This window comes from Temnothorax nylanderi, unplaced genomic scaffold (genome assembly GCF_030848795.1).
Source record: "Temnothorax nylanderi isolate EJ_2023f unplaced genomic scaffold, tnyl_v1.0 TNYL_tig1216_pilon, whole genome shotgun sequence".
NCBI classification, from domain to species: domain Eukaryota; kingdom Metazoa; phylum Arthropoda; class Insecta; order Hymenoptera; family Formicidae; genus Temnothorax; species Temnothorax nylanderi.
This window is the reverse complement of record NW_027250278.1, coordinates 1-5,440: the sequence shown is the minus strand read 5'-3', so window position 1 is coordinate 5,440 and position 5,440 is coordinate 1. Positions and strand designations below refer to the sequence as shown.

Here is a 5,440-nt window from a genome sequence, read left to right as displayed (position 1 = left end):
TGTAGTGTAGCGCGCGCGCAAGGCGGGCCCCTGCGTGAGCGCGAGAGAAAGAGTGTGTTTTCGTCCTCGCCGTCGTCCTCGCCGTCATCGCCGTCGTCTTCGTAGTTCGAGAGTAGAGTGCACCTGCGGATCGCGACTCGTCTCCTGCCCTTCGTCGCTCCCGTTGCATCGTTGTTCTACTCTGTCGTCCTCGTCGCCGACGACCGTCTCGACGATCACTGTGCCATCGTCATCGACCTCGTCGTCGCCGTTGTCGTCGCCGCCGCCGCCGTCGTCGTCGTCGTCGTCGTCGTCGGCGGCGGCGGCGGCGGCGGCGGCGGCGGCGGCGGCGGACGTCGCGAGACGCCCGACGTCGTCATCGAGACGGATTTCACCGATTACCCTGGATTACTCGCGACACGACGCCCGCGGATAATAACACAAATGTGTGTTTTTTGTATTCGCCTTTACATGAACGTGAAACGAGCGAAGAAGCTTGTACGCATGAAGGTAAGTTTTTATTACAAAAGTAAATCATTTATTATACATTATCATCTTTAACCCTTAAATACGGCTGTCGTCAATAGACGACGGAACGAAAATTTCGCGAAACACGGCTGTCGTCAATAAGAGACTATACTATATTTTTTGCGTTTGGACAGCCAGTTTTATTAATATATACCAGTAGTTAAAGAGTTAAATGTATATTACATATAGATCTCGTATATTATATTGCGTATATTACATTATTATATTGCGAACAGAAATGAATAAATTGTACTGGTTCATACAGTTGCAGTAGTGGCGATAGAAAACTTGACTGGCCCAGCATTTAATGAAGTCAACAATCAAGAGCAAGATTCTCAACAGACTGTGCAATCTGCAAGCAATGTAGTAGAGGACAACTACAAAGATATTTAGTTTACCAAGTTTACCAAGAGTAAAGGACTTTTTTCTCGAACAGGTAAAATCTTATATAAAAATTGTTATAACTATTTTTGTTGCTTTATTATATGCTCAAAAATATATATTACCTCTAATTTTTGTTTTGTGTAATTTGTGCAGAAAGTTCCAGCATTTGAAGATCTAATTACACCTTTTCCTGGACCAAAAGTATATTACAATGATACTACAGCCTGGCTTGTAATCAATGAGATTGATCAACTGACGATTTATGTTGCATCTGCGGAAGAGGCAGTCGCTCTGGGATTAGCTGTTTACTACATAAAAGATCTGAGTTATCCATCATCTTTTAGCCAATTGCTTGGTTTAATTGAATCTTTGTGCCTGGGTAATAATAATCAATTTTTGGGCAAGCGAGCTAAAGAAATTCTATCCATGTGTGTTTCATAAATTGTAATGCAGAGTTTTTTCTATTATTATGTTTATATTTGTAGTTTTGTTTTTGGATTTTTGAGCTCATCCTTCCTTTTCTTTTATAGGTATATATTATATGTATAACTATATATGGATAAAGATTATTTTTTAGTTTCTACTTGCTTATTCATACTTTTATATAAATTTTCTAATCACATAATATAATGTTTTATATACATATATGTAATAAGTATATGTGAGTACAATAATATTGTCTTTCAGGTAATATGTTCTTCTTCATATCCGGAAAAGAATCTAAAAGGACACCACACAAAACCACGGGAAAAGGCCTTTCGGTCAAATTGTCTCAAACTTCTAAATAAAGAGGGCATAAAATAAGAATTTTAGCGCAAACAAAAGGTCGAGATGTTGACCCGTTCGGGAGTTATTTAGGGTCAAAGTTCGAAAAAGCTAATTATTTACCCTAAATAACTCCCGAACGGGTCAACATATCGACCTCTGGTTTGCGCCAAAATTTTTCTTATTTTATGCCCTTTTTTATTTACGAGTTTTAGACAATTTAACCGAAAGGCCTTTTCTCATGGTTTTGTGCGGAGTCCTTTCTAAATTTCCGTTTTATTTATAACGGATATATTATTCCGTTTTATTTATAACGGATATATTATCATAGGACAAGGTCCTGTACATATAATTCCGCTTTAATTTCATACTTACATAAAGTGGAAAAAATGTCCATTTTTTCCGTTATAGTTTCGCGGAATTTAGAGTGGATATGTTTTGCAGTGTACACAAAGACAGAATGCACCATTACAGCAACATTCACAATCCCCAGCAGCATCATCCCTGCATGCTTCATCATCATCATCATCATCACTCTCACCTGCACAATCACATAAACACATGCCCCCTCCATCAGCTCCATTACAGCATAAACTCATCTCATCACACTCACCTTCACCAGCTACAAAATCATTCACACGAAACAGTCATTCACTATCAAAAACATCACCACAACATAAACAAATATTATCACGATCTCTTTCACCAGCCACAAAATCACTCACACAAAACAGTCATCCACTATCAAAACCATCATCACAACATAAACAACGTTATCACAACCACCACCATCATCTGTACAACGGAATCGCCTATCTCCAGCCAGACAAGGACAAAGAAGAGTGGACAAAAGACGGGGAAACATCTTGTGATATAATACGATCTGTAGAGTAAGTTTCAAGAAGGATTACAGCAATAGTCATCTAGTGCACGGATAAAGACATTAATTTTATTTCAGAATGATTGTGACGCAACTAAATCGGATGGAAGAGCGACAAATTTTGATTGAAAAGAAAATCGAGTAAGTATTAACGAATTTACTGAAGAATAGCAAGCAACGTATTATAAATGAATTTTTAATTCCATAATTTTATTTTTTCCTGCAGTGAAAATGTCAAAGCCATCAAACAACTGACGCGAGAGTCTGCAGTAAGAAGACCAGTGAAGCCACAAGGAGTTTTATTTAAAACTGTGGACGATTTCTCAGCCTTCGAAAAGTTGACGATGATATTATAATGATTTGGTAAGAATTTTTTCTAAATATATATTTAATTCAGTTTACTACAAAATTTTGTTACAGGTGGGATACTTTGTTTATCTTGAACGGACCAATCCAGTTGATTGCGCTGCAGAGTATTTTCGCAGCGTATTTCCCGAAGATGAGGAGGTTTCTACATACCTCACCTTGAATGGAAGAACAGGACCAGGGGGATGCAAATTGCGAGACAGTCGCTTTGCTCAAGCATGTCAAGGTTCGTAAAAAAATACCGTTCGTGTTTATATTCTATATTGAATATACACGACGATAACTAAGGTGTTTCTCATAAATTTTTCCAGATGCCATAAACGCCAACAAACATTTTCCACCCCAATAAGGTCGAATTTTATGACGCTTTGGAGAAGGCTTTAAAAAGCCTTAAAACTAGAAAATGGCGTTACAACAGAAAACGACGACTTCATCAAGAAAGTGAGGAAGAAAATGAGGAAGTCCCACTCAATCGACGCCAGCGAATGAATAACCCGGAAGAGGACACGGAATTTGAAAACATCCAGGAGGTAGCTGAGGACGCCAACGAACCAGAGGAGACCCAGCACACGGAGGGAGAAAACGCCGATGATATGGACACCCAGGACACCCAGGACACCCAGGACACCCAGGACACCCAGGATACCCAGGACACGGATGGAACGAAGGACAACGACGAGCATGAATATTTGGCAGAAAATGGTAATAAATAATAGGTATAATAATATATAGTAATTTATAATATAAATTATAAAAAATTATAAAATTATATTAATTATAAATTATAAAATTTGTTAAATTTAAATTAGTAATCTTAAGGCTCCTGGTCCCTACTATAACTATCCTTATTTAATGACATCAGAAGCGAGAAATGACACGTTGAAAATTCTTGCACGGTATTTCCAAATAAAGAGATATTTTGCACTTCATATCACTTCAGCACACTTCAAAAATATTCCGAGTTCTACACATTTCCCTTGACAGTTAATAAACAGTCGTAAAATGAATGTAATGCAAAGCCTAACAATGTAGGCTTATGCGCAGGTACATAAACGTGCATAGTTAGGCTTCGTATTACATTTATTTTATGACTGTTTATTAATTGTCAAGGGAAATGGAAAAAACTCGGAGTATTTTTGAAGTGTGCTGAAGTAATCTGTAGTGTTATTTGTGCAAAATATCTTTTTATTTGGAAATACCATGCAAAGATTTTCAACGTGTCATTCTGCTTCTGACGTCATTACATAAAAACAGTTGTAGCAGGGACCACTACAATAAGAAGAAGGTGTAGCATTGCGCATAATAATGGCCGAAGAATAGGAAACAACCAATCAAATTTTTGTCCGAAAAATTGACACGTTGGCATATATTAGGGGAGGAGCCATGTTCCTTCTTGCATGTCGGATAATTTTTTATTGGTGAAAGAAAATTGACGACTGCGCATGGAAATGCTACACCTGTCTTGTTATATCATGGCAGGGACCAGGAGCCTTAAATAACAAATAATAAAACATTATTAATTTCTATTAATAATAATATAATTCCAGATCTATACGACGATGAGAGTAATGATGGTATAACCCTTTTTAGCAGTCCACCACTTTGTTAGTATGGCGGTATGTATTTTTGTATTTTGTTTATTTGCTTGGAGAAGCGTAATAATTTGGATGTGCTTCACAGAGAACGGCGGGGTGGGGCCGTTCTCATCCCTAATTCATTTCTTCTTTTTTTTTCAGGATAAATGGTATGAGGGGCAAAATATTTGGTTGTGCCTCACAGGAAAGGGCGGGGATGGGCCCTTTCCCTTTCACATGACTTTTTAATACAATTTCATTACAGTTATTAATTATATCAAATCTATACATAATATAAACGTTATATATTAACAACGTTTTCGATCCTTTTTTGATCATCTTCACGCATACTGATAATGAATTAAAATGTATATTGTTTTATATTGTTTAATTACTTTAAATTATAGTAAAGGGCCGCACAAATAACCGCGTTGATTCTCATAGCGTGATCTAATTTTATTTTGTTCATTATCGAGAGTCCTAATTATTTTGATTATACCATAATATATTATATATAGTTAATTATTACCTTTTAATTATATACATATTTGTATTATAACATTATTATATATATATAATAGAAAATTTTGTTTCGTTTTTATCATGTATATATGAATTATTATATACTGTATTTAAATGAATAAATTTTGTATAATTTAATTACAATTAAATTGAAATAATGTTTTTTTATACGTATATACCTTATAAATATATGGGATGGGGAAAACCGAAAAAAGCCGGTACGATAATGCATTCTCGTTCTAGTACACTATATTGTACCGTGAGAGTACGCGTACGATCATAACCCTACATCAAGCGCACAGAGACGCTACGGTAGCCGTACTGCGTACCAAATACGTTGTACTGGTAACGTACGCCTACGGTACGCACGTACGTGGTAGCTACAGTACCGATACGCAAAGTACACCGTACGTTCCTCCGTACTAGTACTGTGGAAGTATCT

The 5,440-nt window shown here is 36.8% G+C and overlaps 1 long non-coding RNA gene and 1 pseudogene across 1 annotated transcript; both read left to right on the top strand.

Annotated features, from left to right (window-relative positions):
- The first annotated feature begins 283 nt into the window (after positions 1 to 283).
- Positions 284 to 1,474, top strand: LOC139786967 (uncharacterized). The gene is made up of 3 exons (XR_011722491.1): positions 284 to 489; positions 773 to 943; positions 1,045 to 1,474. It is a non-coding gene; the product is annotated as an uncharacterized lncRNA (long non-coding RNA).
- Positions 1,475 to 1,583: 109 nt separating this feature from the next.
- LOC139786966 (uncharacterized) lies at positions 1,584 to 4,506 on the top strand (annotated as a pseudogene).
- Positions 4,507 to 5,440: the final 934 nt, after the last annotated feature.